Source organism: Lepisma saccharinum, chromosome 9 (assembly GCF_977018435.1).
Source record: "Lepisma saccharinum chromosome 9, izLepSacc3.1, whole genome shotgun sequence".
Taxonomy (NCBI): domain Eukaryota; kingdom Metazoa; phylum Arthropoda; class Insecta; order Zygentoma; family Lepismatidae; genus Lepisma; species Lepisma saccharinum.
The window spans coordinates 84,533,664-84,554,400 of record NC_139237.1 but is presented as its reverse complement, the minus strand read 5'-3'; the positions used below and the strand labels follow the sequence as shown (position 1 = coordinate 84,554,400).

General features: G+C 40.4%; 1 pseudogene across 1 annotated transcript; it reads left to right on the top strand.

The window, feature by feature from the left end:
• Positions 1-4,651: 4,651 nt before the first annotated feature.
• LOC145992795 (glucose dehydrogenase [FAD, quinone] pseudogene) lies at positions 4,652-10,880 on the top strand (annotated as a pseudogene). The gene is made up of 2 exons (XR_014442213.1): positions 4,652-4,734; positions 8,445-10,880. The product of XR_014442213.1 is annotated as a glucose dehydrogenase [FAD, quinone] pseudogene (transcript).
• The last annotated feature ends 9,857 nt before the right edge of the window (positions 10,881-20,737 follow it).

The window sequence follows — 20,737 nt, the reverse complement described above, 5'->3', positions numbered from 1 at the left end:
ATCATGCCAGTGATTGTGCGAGGAAACACAATGGCTCCAACAATGATGATCGCCGAGAAGGGGTGTGACATGGTCAAGCGAACGTGGCGCCATTAGGTAATTTACAAAACGTGTTCATTGCGTATTGCAGTGTATCGCCTCATCAGTGTACTAATCAAATACGAATGTTTTGCCTCTGTTACACGAATCCTACTATGTTTATAAAATCTTACATTTCTCACTTATGTCTTAAGTTTTTTCTCTCTCTCTCTCTCTCCCTGAAGCATGTTTTCAGTTTTCGATAAAATCTTCAGAGTGTTTTAGCTAACGGTGAGGTAAGATTACACATAAATGCAATGGATCTTGAACTGCTTCAAAGTGTTGTAGAGTACTGGATGATTCTACAAGACAACTAGGGGACACTTTTGTCTTGGAAAAAATAAATTGAAGATCGAAAAGTTACGAATTTTCATTTTTTTATATATACTAAATGTGTAATATTTCATAATTAAAAATGTTTATTATTTTATATTTCATAATTAATTTTATTTATTATAATGGTCTTATGCTATGTAGGCAGCAGAACTGAATTTTCACTAATAACGTCTTATTTAAGTATTGAATATTTCATGCTCCATGCTAATGGCATTTTGTCCATGATAATATACCGGGTGTCCCAGAAGTCTTTCCCTGATAACAAACTTTATTCATATCCACTATATGCAATGTAGAGATGTGAAAGTAGTGCCAAAATGTTGGAAAACTAACCACGGTTTTTTTTTCCAGGTTTCAGTAACGTGGCTGTAGTGTAGCAGTGTCAGTGCCCAGGAAATCGGAAATGTTCACAAATCAGGAAAAAATCTCAGTGTGTCACGAGACCCAGTCACCATCAACAGTGAAGAAAAACTTCCAAACAACTTATGGAAAGATGCCGCCCGATGTCGAGAGCATTTAGTCGTGGTATGACAAGTTCAAGACCACAGAATCTGTTGCTGACTTACCGAGAAGTGGCCGAACCATCAACCTCAGCGATTTCAAACAACGTAAAACATCAGCCAAAAAGTTATCTTTATGATATATTATACAAACTTTTTTTTCGTGCATACAAAGTGCAAATTGTACAGGCTTTGTTGCCTAATGATACCAGGGGATACACTTACCTTTTTCATGATTTGTGAACATTTCCGGTTTCCTGGGCACTGACACTGCTACACTACAGCCACGTTACTGAAACCTGGAACAAAAAAACTTGGTTAGTTTTCCAACATTTTGGCACCACTTTCACATCTCTACCTTTCATATATCGGATATGAATAAAGTTTGTAATCAGGAGAAGACTTCTATTTGCTAGTGACAAACCGGACTTTTTTTATTTTGAGTGTTGGGTTGCATTATCCCCAGCTTTGTGCTTCTGATTCCAAATCATTCAACAGATTAATTCTAATTTTATTATAAATGTAGTATTATTTTTCTGAATTATGCTTAGTCCATGCCAATGACAACAAATTAATATGCTGACCTTTGTTTTAGCAGAAAGGAACGAGTTGGAACTCGGTCAGTCAAACAAGATTCCTCCTAAACACACTCACGGCAGTTTGAAGTAGTGCTAATTAAAAATATTATCCCTGCCTTCCAGAACTCAAATTAAAACTTGAGATGGAATCCAGGGGTAAAGTTGATTGCCTTTTCTTTTCATGCTATTAAGAATTATCGCACTTGGTTTAGACAAAAAATATTTTTAGTTCATAAGTAAAAATAACATTTGGGAAGGAATTGCACTTGAAGTATGCCAGGGACGTCCATGGCAATGACAAAATTGCATCGATTTATTATTTTATCTCATAATTTTAACATTTTTTCACTATAATTTGTGCGACATTAAGGGTTGTATACCTAGAGTATGGGTATTTTTTAGAATTCCTCCACAAGCTTAGTAACTATTGTTACATAACTGGGACTTTCAATTGTCCGTTAATCGTAGAATCACCCATATGCAGAAACATTATACATTTCATATTTTGCAACTGAATGTGAAGGAAATTATTTCATGGATTTGAATTTCGTACCTGCAAAAGAGAAAGCTAATATTTTGTTAATATGCGTATGAAACTATGAACCACAATTTGTTAAGGTTTGTTGTAGTTTCGCCTTATGCTGAGATGCGCTCATCGAAACTAGACCTTCAGTCTGATCTGAACGCTTTGCAATATATTGATTGATTGATTGATTTAATTTATTTTACTTCGCGTTTTGTGCCTCTAGCCTAATTTGCGAAGATGGGGATGAGTGATGAAATTGATGAATGGACATTCACAAACAACCAAGCCCGACCGGGATTCGAACCCGGGACCCTTGGCGTCGCAGAGCGATGTGCTAACCACTCGGCCACAGGGTCGGGCGCTTTGCAATATATTTTCATCGCAGATCGAATCTGGGAATCTTTAGTTACAATCTTCAGCATTACAGCTGAATTATTTTTCATGATTTTTGATTTAAAAAATACTCCTATTATAATGCAACGTGCTGTGAAAGCATATGAGGGGCATGGAGTTTGGACCGGATGTCCTTATAATTGTTATATTAACCTTCAATACCAAATTTCTCTGTAAGAGTACAGACTGGAAAGCTTTGGCTAATTTAATAGTCAAAGCCTGTAAGTTTTATCTCAATATTTTTAACTGCTTCATTCATTATTTAACGCATGGGTTGAAACTGTATGGGGTCTAATGACGTCCTCCCAAACAATCGATGTTCATTTATTCTGTTGCAGTTGTCCTGCAAATTTACACTGCTGCTTGAACTGCGACAAAAGGCATGAATAATTGTAAAATGTATTGGCACAAATATCCGTATCTTACCTGTAATTTCAACTCAGAATCGTGCCAAGACAAAAGGAAGTAGTTAACCACGTAAACAGGAAGGGCGGCCGGTTGCAGATTTAATAGATAATTCTTCTTTTCCGTGTTAATGTATTTTGTTTTAATGAACCTGAAGCTCCAAGATTCAACGAATCGGATTAGGTTCAATATTCCTTTCCTTTGAGTCATATAATTATATACTAGGGAAATATATCTATGGACTAATCTACTGTATTTCCTGCTACCTGGTACTTACAATTAATCAAACTTTATCTTGCGCAGTCAGCCTGTCCACAATGTTAAACTACTGTAGTTGACACTAAAGACTCTGCTAATGTCATTAGAAACTTGACCTCGCTATAATTTCGGAAAGCTATGTCACTCTAATAGGCCACGATAACTCTAGTGGATGCATTTAGAGGCCAGTGTAATCTTTCCTGCAGAGTTTTCAATCTATGGTGTATGAGCGTTCATCTCGTTGGTAGATTTTGTCCTCTTGGTTGCAGCTGCAAAAAATATTCAATCCTACATTTCCCACCGTTGCTAGAACTTCCCGATCTTTGTCCAAGAGACGGCAGTCTGTGATTTTGTCTACTTTTCAGGTGGCTAAATGCAGTCAGATGGTTCTCACTTATAGCACACCACTCAAACACATTTCTTGGTCAAACACCGCTCTGACGTCACGCTAAATAATTTCGTTGTTAGGTTAGCCATGGTACGTTTAGGGAGTACTTGGAGAAATACTAACAAATTAAAATGATATTATAGAGGAAATAGTTCAGGAAATGCGTGCTATTTTTCTCTTCATAAACTTTCATCTTCTCGTATAATATCTAAGAAACGAAAAGTTAAAATATACAAAACAGTAATTTGGCTTCCTGTAGTATTATATGGATTTAAAACTTGGTTCCTTACATTAAAAGAGGAATATAAATTATAATTATTTGAAGATAAAATATTTGGACCTAAAAGGGGGGGGGATGAGGAGACAGTATTCATGTCCAGATATTTTTATAATGATTATATCAAGAAGATTTAGGTGGGCAGGCCATGTGACTGACATTATGACGAATGGGAGAGGAAAGAAGAGTTTTCAGGATTCTTGGAAAACCTGATGGTAAGGGACCTGTATGAAGGCCAAGACGTAGATGGAGGGATAACGTTGAGATGGACGTAAAGGAAATCGGTAAGGATGGAATAGATTGGATTGAACCTGACCAGTATAGGGACAGATGGAAGGCCTGTATTGCTACAGCCATAAACTTTCGGTATTAAGAAGGCTAGAGAGTTACTTAGCTTTAGAGCTCTCAGCATTAATAAATAAGTTTTGTGACGCCACAAGTCGAAGGGAGTTTGAGCAAGAAGGTGGTTGAGAAGTGTGCTATAAGTGCCCAGTGAAATATTGTGCAATATCCAATACAGGGTCCTGCTTCAAGACAACAGACAGTTACGTCCACCAGCTCCTCACCACATATAATAGGTATGAGCGTTTCTTGCTTAAAGCATTCTTCTGAAGATAATGTCAATCACTCCCTTTTGCCCTCTTTATGCCATATATTTATCTGCATGAATAATTGCACTCTTTTAGTTGCAGTCTGCTGCGTTAATCGTGGTCGACATGAACCTATTCACGAACTAAGAATAGTGTCCTTCAGAGTGATTGACATGATTGATAAAACTTCCGTTGCCATTCAGAGTGAAATCGTTTGCTTTCCACCACTAACAGCATTGTAATTACTGGGTAATTATGTGTGGAGGTCCTGAGCGTCCTCGATTGATTCGATTACTTTCTGTTGGTTTTTTGTTTTCCAAAACCAGAAATCAGTGCAGCAGAAGACTCGATGAGACCACAAGCCGAGCGTTGTCGCACAAGCAAGTGAAAATACATTAATATCAGGTGAGGAAAGATGGTACTAATGTACAAATCGGTTCTTTTAAATTCATCAAGTACAATATGGTATTATTGTAACAATTTAACTTTATTTTTTATTTTTTCGCTACTTGGTCAGCATAAATAGTCTTTCCAAGCTGGTGTTCCATGACGAGCTTGCAAGGCTTTATCAGAATTTGGACGTATTCTCGTTATACAACGTTAATAACTGTTTTTGCTACAGCGTAGCTTATATATTTATACAACTGCTTTCGTGTTTTTACTACGACGCTTGTATTTTCTTTAAGTTAAAAAATCTTAAACAATTACATTTACATGCTGGGTACTAATTCAGTTTGATTAAAGTACTTGGAATTTCAACGCCAATGATTTAAATTGTCTTACCCGATACTGTAGTTAGGTCAAAACTTCTGGTTCTTTGTTCTAAATTGACAAAACAAATAAATTTACTTCTAAACAATAATAACCGTACTCTCTTGGCTAGCTCGTTTGTTGCTTTTGGTGATCATGAAGTACAACTGGTGTTCCCTAATATTTTTTCACTAGATACACGCACACCGGATACATAGCTATATATACATATTTACTGACCATTTTATACTAAAACTGTAGCAACAGGACACCACAGAACAAGACAATACAAGATGACAGAAAAAAATAAAAGTTACACATACATTTTTAACGATTGTCGGAAACTGTGTTCTGGCAAGAAGTGTCAATATTTGGAGGCAGGTTATTGTTTAAACTGGGAAGCCTATAGAAAAGAGACCGTTGTAAAAGGGAGAGCTTTGTAGTGGGATTGGTTTATCAGTGGTATCAATGTCATCGTACACGTGACATTCCTCATTCGTCATGAATTATCTATTTAATTTTTGTTCCGTGAACAAAATATTTCAAATTACTCTCACTGGCTCTTGTGAAATTGGTCATGTCTATTAAATGTTGTTCCCAACGTTCCACCTTTTGCAAAGGTTTCCGTCTAATTCTTTCGATTTGTGAACAAATGACTGTAGATAACCTGTGGGTGCAGGACGTTTGCTTCCTGGTGTACTTCACATCTGGTATCCTCCGTCTCCTGGAATGATGTGACTTCTACAGGAAACGGGGGGTGGCAAAGGACGGCGGAACTGGATACTATATATGCGAATGGTGCCCTGACAGAGGCCTCCTTTTTAATTACGAATTAATTAGTGCTTCTTTGACAATAGGGGCCAGTGCCGCAGCCAGGATGCATAGGTGAGTGCTGACGCATTCCACAGTTACATACTTTCTTCCTCCTTCTCTATTTTTAATCCTAGTAAAGTCTAAATTATCTCTAGCTTTATTTTGGTTACTGTGGTTGGCTAGGCGATTTAAGTTGTGGTGACTTGGCCTTCCAGTCTCAGATCTCTTTTTTCATTGCCTTGATTTCACCCCCCCCCCCCCAACCTCAATCTTTGATTTGCATTTGCCTCTTTTAACATCACGCAATGAGGGACTGGCTCCTTGACGTCGAAGATGAGTTTAATCGAGCTCTTGCTCTAAAATTATGGTGGTCCCGACTACGAATCCCGGTCTGGGAATGGTTGATCTATGCTAGTGTCCCTTCGTGCGTTTCATCATATCATCACTCAGCCCCTTAGTCGCGATTAGCTAAGAGCAGTGGCGATGCTAGGGCACTGACTCACAACAATTTTAACATAAAAAGTTCATCTGAAGAGACGGTCGGTATATAACTATTTTTTTTCCTCTCAACTCCTACGTTGCTGCAACCAGACTTACAGGGTGTGCACCCTGTGCGAGGCTAGTATTTCTGCGTTCTGTTGGAGAGAGTCCGATGATATGATGAAATTGATAAAGGGACACCCATACAGAACAGCTATGCTCAAGCCGGGATTCGGACAGCGTTCTCTGCTTACCATTCTGCTATGGAGGTCGGCAAAACTTTTCGCTACCAAATGAAAGGCTCGGGAATAAAACATGATAATTGACATTTTGGTCATTATTAAGTTAATTAAGCAGAAAGGTTATTTGAAGCTATACCGTAGATAAAAATGTATTCGTGTTGTGTTCACCAGTTTTAGAAGGGATCAGTGAGTTGAATCCAAATTGCATGATATGGAATTTACACGCGAAAATTGAAGGATGGGTTTCATTTTGCCCTGAACTGAGTAATGACCAAGATGTCATCATATTTTACTCCCGAGTCTTTCAAGAAGCGGAGGATAGCTCCCTTAAAAGGGAAAGAACAGAACGAAAGTACTGAGAGACAATTTGCTCACCGTAATCTGTGTAGCCGGATAGTGCAGTCACGAACACTTGTCGACTTCTCGATTATAATCCCATTGAACGTCAGTGGAGTTGTTGCAACCCACAAGTGTCCGTGGCTCTCGCATGATATTATATTAGTAACGGTGTATGAGTGAGGTACATGAAATTCTCTCTCCCTCTCTCTTCCTTTGCGTGTGTGTTTGAGGGGGGGGGGTGATAAAGATGCCACTTTGCCTGCTGAAAAATGCATATGACCATCTACTCTTTTTATATCAATACGCAAGATTTTGTTTCGTGTATGATTTATGCTCGACTTGACAATTTTTATGTCAGTAACATTAAATGCCTTGGTCATCTTGAGCAGAACCAGTTCGCAAAAAAATTGCAAATAGCCACACGCACAATTTCAAAGATATGTACCAACCACCGAATTAATTCATCATGGCTCTAGTAGATTACTGAGGACTCTTGTGAGCTTGTTGGCAAAATAAATTACCTCGCGTTTTGTGAGGTGTCTTTGGATAGGCGGTTACGGGTGCAAATTTCATTTTGCGAATTTATTGCTTTCTTTAAGCGCTGATATGGCCCCTTAAGAACGTGACAGTTCTGACACGGAGTTCACATTACAGTGAACAAACTCACCGCAGCGACGAAATCGTCAGTGATGATTGGACCGTAATATACCGTGTCTAATTGACGGTACCATCCGATCTGCATCAACGTGATGCACTTGTAAACATGAGTTCTGAAGCGTTTAACATTTTCCCCGTTGTCCCATTTTATCAATAGTGTAATACTGTACAATAAAAATGTTCAAACTTAACAAGATCAATGTATTAGAAACTATTGGACAAATAACACGAAATAAAAGCTGTAGACTAACAAATATTACACTATGTCCCGGGAATCTGTGGAGCAAGACAACGGAAACGAGTCGTGTGCGTAAGTAGTGACTGGACAGGGTTCGACCAATGAACGCGTGAGCACGTAAATTAGAGCAAGGCGTGATTTCATTAATTTGATTTTGATTTATTTGCTTTATTTTACTTCAGTTGACTAATTTGCGAAGATGAAGATGAATGATGACATGATGAAATTGATAAATTAACACTCACAAACATCCATGCCTAAACCGAGATTCGAATCCGGGACCTCTGGCGTCTTAGCGGAATGTGTTAACCACTCCGCCACGTGGCAAGGGGTGCAAACTCGACTCCAGCTACGAGCAGTTTCTACCAGCGAGCACTGCTTTACTTTCCCCACTCGTTTCCTCCTCTTCTCTACCGACATGGGCTGCCTTGCTCCACAGTTTTCCTAGACAGAGTGTAGTTCTTGTGGTGGTAGAAATGATATTCAGACTGAAGCTTACATTCTAATGACGGGAAAATATAGGTGTATTTTCAATATGCATTTTTGCGAAGGATACGTGAGCTGAAATTCTTACAATGATTGTTAATTTTTTACAGAATGTGGAAGAAATTCCTACTTTTGTGGATCATATCGAATCTTACAACTCTTATTCACGCTGACGAATGGGAAAATCCTGACTTCATTGTGGTTGGTGCTGGTGCAGCTGGTGCCATCGTTGCCAATCGTTTGTCTGAGGTTTCGTCATGGAATGTCCTGCTGCTTGAGGCTGGTGGCGAAGACGATATCCCGTTAATAACCATTCCATCCTTGTTGCCTGACCTCAACCTGACCGTAATCGACTGGGACTACCACACTCAACCTCAAAACAAAACTTGCCTTGCCGATGGAGGCAGCTGCTTCTATACACGAGCCAAGGTCCTCGGAGGGTGCACCTCGCACAATTCCATGCTGTACATCAGGGGGAACAGGAGAGACTACGACGAATGGGCGAGGTTGGGGAATGTCGGTTGGAGCTATCGAGATGTGCTTCCTTACTTTCTGAAGTCTGAGGATAACCGGGACGAAGAAATAGCCTCGAATTCCAAGTACCACTCTACCGGAGGATACCAAAGTGTGGAGAGGTTTCCGTATTCCGACGCAACGTCGCAAGCCATCCTGCGGGGTTTCAAGGAGCTTGGGTACACCGAACGAGATGTCAACGCGGAATCTCAGCTGGGGTACATGAGGATACAGGGTACATCCAAGGACGGACAACGTAGAAGCACGTCAAGATCTTTCCTGTATCCTGTACGTGGAAGAAGAAATCTCCGTATACTGACCGAGGCCTATGTAGTTAAAGTTCATATAAACTCTTTTACCAAGAGGGCAACTGGCATTCGTTATGTTAGGAATGGGCAGTCTTTTGACGTTCGCGTTCGTAAGGAAGTAATTTTGTCCGGAGGCACGGTCAATACTCCGCAGCTGTTGATGCTGTCTGGCATAGGCCCTAGGAAACACTTGGAAGATTTGAACATTCCTGTTATTTGTGACCTTAAAGTAGGCGACAATCTGCAGGATCATGTAAGCTTCCACGGTATTTACGTTACTTTGAACCAAACTTCAACAATTCCTAAGAACATACAAAAAGTGAGTGACGACTACTCAGAGTATTTTGTAAATTCATCCGGACCGATTTCGGGTATCGGTCCATCGGAGATCATACATTTCATAAAAACTAAATTTGAAGCAAGTGAGGGCGACTATCCGGATATCGAATTCCATTTTCAACCAATCACCGTAAACAATCCCACATATATACCGAAGTTAGTTTACTATGACCATCTTATCATTCGTCCCACTCTCCTTCTTATGAGGAGTAGAGGATGCATACGCCTTAAGTCCTCAGACCCTTACGACAAACCTCTCATCTACCCGAACTACTTCACGAACGACGATGACGTAAAAACTATTTTGGAAGGAGCTAAAGTCGGCGTCAAGTTAGCTCAGACGAAAACCTTTCAGGATATCGGTGCCAGGTTGAACACCACCAATCTCCCAGGTTGCGAAGGGATCGAGTTTGGATCGGAAGAGTACTGGCGCTGCACGATTTACTATTATACGCAGACGATCTTCCATCCGACGGGCACGTGCAAGATGGGTCCTCGAACCGACAGCGATGCGGTTGTGGCTCCCGATTTGACCGTTAATGGGGTGAAGGGCCTCAGAGTTGTTGATGGTTCAATCATGCCCATTACTGTGCGTGGAAATACAATGGCCCCAATAATGATGATCGGAGAGAAAGGGTCTGATTTGATCAAACGTTCGTGGATATTGTAATATTTCGCCAGGGTCTGTGAGCTAATGTGTAAGCGAATTTTTACTGCTGTATACTTTAGAAATGCATTTATCTTATTTTGTTAACCATGTTCTTGAGAAGTTACTGGTAACATGATTTGGACTTGGTTTCATGATATAAAAGCCCTGAACATGCTAACCAAGTAGTTCTTATTTCCATAAAGAACACGTGACGTTTCAACCATCTATCAGGGTCTAAGTGACACCCTGATATAAGGTAAAAACGTGATGTTTGAAGTTTTTTTTAATATTATTATTATACCTAAGTAAAGACTGCCTTGATCAGCATATTTAGATGCTTACTGGTGTATACGTGAACACAAGTCTGCAAACACACACACAAAAGTGACCTACTACGGTTTTTTGTGTTCAGGTTTTCGAAAAACCACGAGAAACGGAACGTCTCTTCGAAATTATACAATGTTGTTGCGTTTTTAAAATTTATTTCAATGTACTGTGCAACACATAACGTAATGACAATATCCTGAAATGTAGCGTACGATACTTTTGTTACCTCACTCAATTTGTATTTGCAGTTCTACTGCCCCTAAGTAAATTGGTACATAACGTAATGTTGTATAAATGGTATTCATTGTATGTGTTCTCTTCAATGAAACTTTGTCCCAAAATGTTTCTGTAAAGGAATTAGTTAATAAATACACAAATATTCTTCAATGATCTCTGTTATCAAATAAAATACCGCGGTGCCAGAGGTGCAAATTCATAGTTGTTTCATTTGAAGAACGAATGAAACCTTTCTTACAGCTGCGTTTGGCTTCACTAGTTGATAATAACCAGTTTAGCACGGCACATATAAGATAAACAGCTACAAGAAAGGTATCGTTTGCCCTCTCAAACACTGAAGTTGGATCTGTGGGTGGATGATATTTATTATTCAAGCATGGCGGACGTGCTCGGAAGGGTCCATGGCTTCTGAAGAAGAAGAGCGGCGTCAACGATGCCCATTGTTATTCCTGACACTCATTATGCAACTTTGTTGTTTCTGTTCGTTTTGTAACAGTGCTGCTGTTAACTTTTCCCTTTCGTGTACAACACTTCGCCTTTGCTTTCAAATGAAGGTTTTTTGCATCTGCAACATTTCCAGGCATGTCCCTTTTTTTCGATACTCACGTCACATTCCATCCTAGAAAAGGAACCAAAGCAACCGAGGTTTATGTGAGTGTCAGCTGTACCAACGGCCATCACTGATGCACCGGTTCTTGGCTCTAGGTTTCCGAGCACGTATGCACGACACCAGGTTGTCCAGTGTATCCTGAGGAATGTGGTGTTATTCCTGTATGGCGCCCTCTGTGAGCTGTTGGAGTGTTTGTGGTGGATTGGGACGATTGGCGATAGCTCTCTTCAGGAGTGTCCATGCAGTTTTGATGCAGTTGAGGTTGGGGAATAAGCCGGCCATGCCTGCGATGGATTCTGCAGGACAGGAGCACGGAATCATGATCAGGATCTTGTACCCTCGCAGGTACAGGATGGTGATAAGGGCATGGTGAGGTCACACGATGTTTCACAATTTGCAACACTTTTTTTAGTACTGTACTGTGTATATTGAGCTCTCACTCAGCCAGTAATAATCCACCTACTGTAGAGAGATATTGAACAGTGGTTATGAAGCCACTTTAGTCTCTTGGTCTAGTTCTGATAAGGCTACTCGATCGTAAAGTGCATTCCATTTGTTGACTGCAATATTACTTCCTCCCGGGAAGGTTACCACCACGCCACTGGACAAAGTATGCTCCAATGAATTTATGATGTTTTCAAAGTTTTGACTGATGTCTCCCTTCGACATGATCATCCATGTTTTGTACGTGTTATTTACTGCCCCTACCTTCCAGTTAGGTTTAAGCTACTTTCTCTCAGTGCGGGTTCGGAAAATAAAACAACAATCGCCATTCTATTTTTTTAGGTTGAACTCGTTTCCTCATACGCTCATTTTTATGAGTTCATTATAATATCAGGGATATTACTGTATTTTTACCACGATGGTGCTGGTTCAACTGCAGATAGGAAGAGGACGTAGGCCAAGAATATCATAGAGAATATCTAGGTAACGTGTCTCAATGTGACTCTATATTATAATCGCGTTTTATTAGTACGAGCAAGATGTTCGGATACCGGAAAGACTAGAAAGTATCCGATTCTTTCATTTCAGATATCCGTTGAACCTAAAATAACAGGCAGAAACCAAGTCCGGCCCTGGGTGGGTGCGAGGGCTGAAGAATACAATATCCGCGGGGCCTATAACCAGAGGTTTGAAAAAGTCAGATATTTTTGTTCCTTAGTCTCAAGTACAGGTGTCCTGTGCAATCACAATATAAGCATTATTGCAATTAATAAACAATTAATTTGTACATTATGTATTATTACCGAAGAGCAAATACCAAAACATGTTGAAGGTTAAAACCAAGAAATATGGTAGTGTAATAAAAATTTCTAAATTTGGGTTTCTTCTCATTTCCGACGTGCTACTGGTACGACGTATTCAACTGGGTGTGTTCAATATCAAACTATTCTTCTACCTACCAAAGTGGCAATTTTTATACATATCCAACATCATAATTTTCCTTTGTTTACTTTTCGTCGAATTTTGACGTTGTAATGAATTTACATTGTTTGACATAAAATACTGTATTCTCTACATGATTTCATTCTATTATTAAACGAATATTTGAGCGCGATATTTATGTAATACTTTGTTTAGAATATGGTTATAGTAATTTTGGATATTTACAAATATGTCAAAACAATCCACGAATTCAGGAGAAATCGAGTTAGTTGCTTGGAAGAACTAGCGTCTTAAAAGCTCGATATAAAGCGTACACAAAAAATTATCTTTATTTTGCACGTGTGCCACTGAAGCTCGGGCGAGTGCCCGAGTTGCACCTCCGTAGGGCCAACTTTGCCAAAGACATTACATTTTTGTAATGAGACTAATTTCTGAGTTTATTTTATTTTACAAAGTTACAAAGGTTTACTTTGAATCCATCTACGCACAGTTAAACGAGTTGAAATTGAAATTATGACATTCTCGTGTCACGGACGCACAAACGATCGCAATGACAGGGATCGTAAATTGTCACGAACGCAATGGCAGTGCCAGTTGCCAAGGACGACGTGACTTCCGGTCGGACGTAAGTTTGTATACCCAAATATACTGTAGACAAATGAGGCACAGGCGAAGAAAAACGCACAACCACTGATCGGTCGCACGGCAGCTGCTTTACTGGACGCGACGAACGTCTCGACGCTACTGTCAACTCAACCTCTTTCACAGCGAGCGCGGCTCTGCTCGTCTTACCTACCTGCGAGACTTACTATGGCCGTTACGCGCGCTTATTCACGCATGAGGGTTGACCTTAACTTTATGTAAGACACAATTCATCTGCGTAATATATATAGGTATGTTCATATAACTATAACTGTGTGTTATTTCACTCTCCACTATAGATAGCCTTTCAGTAACACACACACACAGAGCTGCAAATTATGGTAATCGTAGCCTGCCTCAATCTTCCAAATACCTTATGTTCTAATTTCACCTCGGCTAAAACTCAGACGGCTAAATGGGATACTCTGACCCCTCTCAGGTACGGGCTTGGTGAATAAAGCATTGAGAACTTTAAGGGTGTTGTTGGTGAATCATAAAATAAATGAACGACTCTTCTCAAATTTTAATATTGGCAACTGCATCTTCTGGGAGGTTACTTTGACCTTTCTTTTCATTCATTTTTATCCAGGAGATGGTTTATTTTCCAATACATACGAAAGCTTACATTACACTCAAGTTACAATTTACAGTCCATGAATATCCTTAAATTTAAAAGAAATACAGAATCCCCTGTTAGTTAGTATTCGATTCGATGAATCCAGGATTCTAATTTGCTGCATGTCTCCACGGGGAAAATCCAAATATGTATATGTGCAGGGAATAGTTACGTGTGTATGTGTGTCGCTAGGAGGAAGCTGTACCAGGGAAGAGAACCCTGTCGTTTTTGCAACCGTAGACGAAGCTTACGGCCTACCATTCAGTAGCAGACAAAAACTTTCGTACGTGCCCCTTCCTACAGTACAGTATGGCGACCAAAATGTGTCACGAGTATCGATGTCCATACGGGCAGGATTTAAGCAGAATAGAATCTACGGGCTCCACTGAGTACTTGGGATTGAGAAACGTTAGTAGGCAGAGCTTGCATGAAGATACACGCCAATGATGACATTTTTTCATTGAAAAACGAGACATATTGCATTACATGTCTAGTTTTGCTTCCTTGCCCAAATAAGTCTACGTTGAATAAATTTTGAAGAAGGCCAAAATAAAGTTTGGAGATCTGAAATTCTATCATTTATCCGTAAGAATGAGAATATATGGGTCAACAGTGACAAATACATGTCCAATAGGCAGGCGTCATTAACCTCAAAGGATTTCGGCCGATCCTAACCTGTCGTGCCATAACATTATAAATTTCGAAGTATAAATTGTGCTTGGCGAAATACAGGTATCGTTATTCCCAAGTGTCATTAGATGTTTATATCGTAGAGCCGACGCTGATGGAATGCGTGCAAACTAAGCTCCGCATTTACTTATATACTTTTCCAATCGATGCTCACTTGTTAAGCATTACGTAATTTGCACAACGCGACTTGCGACATTTCCAAAAACTAAAGACTCATCAATATCTATATTCACAATCTCAATATCAAAGTTTAACTAATTTCCACGTTGCAGCAAAACCAAATAAAATTGTATAAGGGGAACGATTCATCTCTGATAGTAAAGATTAAACTCGAATCATTCCTCGTTGCAACTTGAACCTTATTGAATACATTAAACTTAAAAGAACAGATTCGATCTTCCCATTGTTGCTAAACGAAATCTATGTCAATCTAAATCATAAACATTTTCTACCGTGAAAGAACACAGATTTACATATCCAATATTAAAGATTCGGTCAGAAAATTAACATATAGATTATTACATTAGGCTGCGTTTACACTTTTGTTACAATAAAGGAAATATTAGTGGATTATATAAGTCTAGTAATAATATTTCTATTTATCAAAAATTATGAAATATGAAATATTAATAATCAAATAATAAGAACCAACTAATATAAAATAACCAAGAATAATTAACGGCACATGGATATGAGCCGTGAGGTTCATATCATATGGCCCCCCACTTTGAAAATCGTTTCTTGGACGAATATATATATATATATATATATATATATATATATATATATATATATATATATATATATATATATACAGGGTGTTTCTAAAGGTCGTTTACAACGCTTGGGAGGTGATTCCTCACACGAAAACAAGCAAAAAGTCTAAGTTCCATTTTTACGACTGAGGCTTCGTTTCCGAGATAGGAGCCTCGCAAAAGGTGACAAAGTGAACGTCACACCTAACTGGGACGAATACTATCACAGATAGAGAGGCGGTTCCAAGGGAATCATAAAGGAATCGTATGTGCTCAGTCCGGAAGTCACTATGAAAAGTTCACTGCACGCATGCGCAATGGAGTCCTCAAAGGAATTGGGGATTTCCAGCAACAACAATGCATGGAAAAGGTATGTAACGCAGCAAGAAGGACCGTGACAATGAGAAATGCGTTCAAGACAACACATCCCGACCTCAAACATCAAAACATGACCACCGAACACAAAATCCGAAAAGTTGAGCACGGTTGCATACCCCAGTTACACGCGAGGAATGAACGAATCATGTCATGTGGCATACGAGAGACAGGAGGAGGGAAAGAAAAACACAATATCAGATGATTGCGACAACGTGTATTTTTACACGCGACAACTGCGTAATATCCCCCCCCCACACACACACACACAACAAACAACAAATGCTACAATATCTTACGCACAGACAGTCCGTGTCACTGTACACCAACTGAAGATGTCACTTTCACCACACAAAGGGGGTGGGGAGCAATACCAAAAGTGTTCTCACTGGTATTTGCCGAGGGCAATAATCACAGACGGTTTTCAAAATGTCTGCCGTTTACTTCTACGCAGAGATGACAGCGACGAATCAAGGATTGTCGAGTACGAGCAAACAAGCCAGGTGTATCTGCTACCGTCGCGGCGGCGACGTTGATGCGAGCAACGAGGTCCTCAGCTGATGTGACATGTGTGTCGTATACGAGGGTTTTCATTTCACCCCAGAAGAAAAAATCGAGAGGGTTGAGATCTGGCGACCTCGGTGGCCAAGGCACAGGCTCATCCCTACCAATGAACCTATTGCGAAACACGTCATGCAGGAAATGTCGTACATTACGATCGAAATGAGCTGGTGCACCATCGTGTTGGTACCACATTTCTTGCCGCAGTGCCAAAGGTACGGTCTCCAACAGTTCAGGCAGAACCTCACTAAGAAATGCATGATACGTGCGACCATTCAGGCGAACAGGGAGAATGTATGGTCCAATTAAATGATCATGTACTATCCCGCACCACACATTCACTGAAAACCTGTGCTGGTGATGGGCCACAAAAAGTGCATGTGGGTTGTCAAAGTCCCATACATGACTGTTTCTACTATTGAAGACATCCATCCTGGTGAAAATGGCTTTATCTGTCCACAATACGTTTGCCCCGAAGTGAGGGTTTGTGTCCAGCTGATGCAACAACCATTGGCAAAACTCCATACGAGGGCGAAAGTCACGAGGTAACAGTTCTTGTACTTTCTGCAGTTTAAAAGGGTGCATTCCTTCATCTGACAACACTCGCCAAACATTCACATGAGACGTGTTTCGTGCCCGAGCGAGCACTCGCGTACTGGTGCCAGGATGTTCTGCGACCGCTGTTAACACATCTTCTGCAAACTGATGTGTGCGTACACTTCGGGGTCTTCCAACTTCTTGTCGCGGTGGTAACACTGACCCTGTTTCACGCAGTCGACTGTCCACTACCTGAAAGAAGGTGTGAGACGGTAAACGTCTATGTGGAAAGCGTTCTCCATAAAGACGCCTTGCCTCACGGCTATTACCACGTGCCTCCCCATACATGAGATGCATGTCTGCTAGCTGCTGGGTCGTATACGCAGCCATCTGTGTAATAGGGAGCTGGAACTGCAAAGTATTGTTTTTGTTTAACACTGGCACACTGCACAAATTGGCCGTATCACCGTACGAACACCACAGACCAATTGTTGCGATACTTGACTTGCCCACTCCACCACGTCAACTTCTTTCAATGCAACATACTAGTACTCTTCAATGCGTATGACAACCTAGAGCGAACTGCTGATCATATCCCAGCACCTGCAACACGATTGGGACGACTGCCGGAGAGAACCAACCCTTCGAGCTCCTCTCGCGGGAACAGCAGTCATGAAGGTCAAACGTAGACTACGAGAGCCAGACTTGCCTGTGCAGCGCTTCCAAAACTGGTCTCTTTTACGTCACAATGATCGCGTGCGAACACTTTTGGTATTGCTCCCCACCCCCTTTGTGTGGTGAAAGTGACATCTTCAGTTGGTGTACAGTGACACGGACTGTCTGTGCGTAAGATATTGTAGCATTTGTTGTTTGTTGTGTGTGTGTGTGGGGGGGGGGGATATTACGTAGTTGTCGCGTGTAAAAATACACGTTGTCGCAATCATCTGATATTGTGTTTTTCTTTCCCTCCTCCTGTCTCTCGTATGCCACATGACATGATTCGTTCATTCCTCGCGTGTAACTGGGGTATGCAACCGTGCTCAACTTTTCGGATTTTGTGTTCGGTGGTCATGTTTTGATGTTTGAGGTCGGGATGTGTTGTCTTGAACGCATTTCTCATTGTCACGGTCCTTCTTGCTGCGTTATACCTTTTCCATGCATTGTTGTTGCTGGAAATCCCCAATTCCTTTGAGGACTCCATTGCGCATGCGTGCAGTGAACTTTTCATAGTGACTTCCGGACTGAGCACATACGATTCCTTTATGATTCCCTTGGAACCGCCTCTCTATCTGTGATAGTATTCGTCCCAGTTAGGTGTGACGTTCACTTTGTCACCTTTTGCGAGGCTCCTATCTCGGAAACGAAGCCTCAGTCGTAAAAATGGAACTTAGACTTTTTGCTTGTTTTCGTGTGAGGAATCACCTCCCAAGCGTTGTAAACGACCTTTAGAAACACCCTGTATATATATAAATATAAATGAAGGAGAAGAACGATTTACGGAGAATATGCACTATACGAATTACCCTTTTTTCACAAAAATACTAAATAATACGTAATAATAATACAAAGGAATATTTACAGGTACAGTCATCTACTAAAACCATTAAATATCTATGGGTATTACAAACATACAATATACACCAAATACCTGGAGTGTTAGTCATAACATCCCCTTTAAATTTAAAGGAACTTTCATGCAAACAATGCCCTTATTGACACAAACATGTTTCATCAGCCTCTTCTTTAATTTGCTACGGCTGTCCAAATACTTAAGTTCTGCAACCATACGGCTAACAAGTTCTTCAAACTTCAGTTGTTTTCCAGCGATTTGCTCGGAAATCCTCTCCTTAAGATTCTGATTAGAACCTTGATCGATTTCACACACTAAAGGAAAATTTCCTTTCGAGTCTACCTCACTGATTTCTTCCATTTCATTCCAAACTGACTCTTCACCAAGAGCACTAAGTTCGTCATAAAGTCTTGCCGATATGGTTAGATCCACCAACATTTCATCGTCCAGACTAATCTCACTTAAACCATCATCTTCACCTATTCTTCGGGAACATTCCGGGTTTTCTTCTACAGGCACTTGCATTTCCATAGTCTCTATAATTAAGTCCATTCGGGATTCTTTTCGACAACCGCAAATGTTACACATCTCGATTTCTTCTTCAGTTTGTACCGCGACATCCATTACATCTCTCTGCACATGCACGGAGCCTTGCATCATCGTAGAGAGCAACGGATCTCGACCACCATCTTGAATTCCTATAGGATTCTTGAAGTCTTTAGTGCCAGCAATTTCCTCAACTTCTTTTACGTTTGTCCCAGAGAGTTCTGCGGTTAACGATTTCCTCAACAGGGAAAACTGCAAAGACATCTCTTCTTTCAGATATTTCTTCAAGTCGGCAATTTCCTTTGTCACGTGTTCACGCGGCGAATCCTCCAAAGGTTGGATCTGCTCGGACACAACTTCTGAAATTAGTTTCTCTTTTTATATTTCTCTGTACATATCTTGTTCTGTCTTTTCGAATTCTCTCTGCCACTCGACATATTTTCTTGAATTTATTTCATGTAGCTTACGCTGATACTCCACCCTTTTCTTCCCTTCTTCTGGATTAGTTCCGGTCGGACGTAAGACATTAGATTTAATGGATCCTTGTTATATAATTGCGCCTCTGACACAACTGATGAACATCCAAAGGACATTGAGTGTTTTATCTTAAAGGACTGTATCTCCTGGGTTCAATTAAAATGTTTATCTTCCTTCCGTCTCAATCTAGCTATCACCAATCTTTTTCTCAATCGAACCTTCACCAATCTTTTAATCAATCAAGCCTTCACCAACTTTTTCTCAATCGGGAATCACCAATCTTTTCTCAATCGAGCCCCACGTTTAGGGTGCCAATTGTCAAGGACGCAAACAAACGACGATCGCAATGACAGGGATCGCAAATTGTCACGAACGCAATGGCAGTGCCAATTGCCAAGGACGACGTGATTTCCGGTCGGACGTAAGTTTGTATACCCAAATATACTGTAGACAAATGAGGCACAGGCGAAGAAAAACGCACAACCACTGATCGGTCGCACGGCAGCTGCTTTACTGGACGCGACGAACGTCTCGACGCTACTGTCAACTCAACCTCTTTCACAGCGAGCGCGGCTCTGCTCGTCTTACCTACCTGCGAGACTTACTATGGCCGATACGCGCGCTTATTCACGCATGAGGGTTGACCTTAGCTTTATGTAAGACACAATTCATCTGCGTAATATATATAGGTATGTTCATATAACTATAACTGTGTGTTATTTCACTCTCCACTATAGATAGCCTTTCAGTAACACACACACACAGAGCTGCAAATTATGGTAATCGTAGCCTGCCTCAATCTTCCAAATACCTTATGTTCTAATTTCACCTCGGCTAAAACTCAGACGGCTAAATGGGATACTCTGACCCCTCTCAGGTACGGGCTTGGTGAATAAAGCATTGAGAACTTTAAGGGTGTTGTTGGTGAATCATAAAATAAATGAACGACTCTTCTCAAATTTTAATATTGGCAACTGCATCTTCTGGGAGGTTACTTTGACCTTTCTTTTCATTCATTTTTATCCAGGAGATGGTTTATTTTCCAATACATACGAAAGCTTACATTACACTCAAGTTACAATTTACAGTCCATGAATATCCTTAAATTTAAAAGAAATACAGAATCCCCTGTTAGTTAGTATTCGATTCGATGAATCCAGGATTCTAATTTGCTGCATGTCTCCACGGGGAAAATCCAAATATGTATATGTGCAGGGAATAGTTACGTGTGTATGTGTGTCGCTAGGAGGAAGCCGTACCAGGGA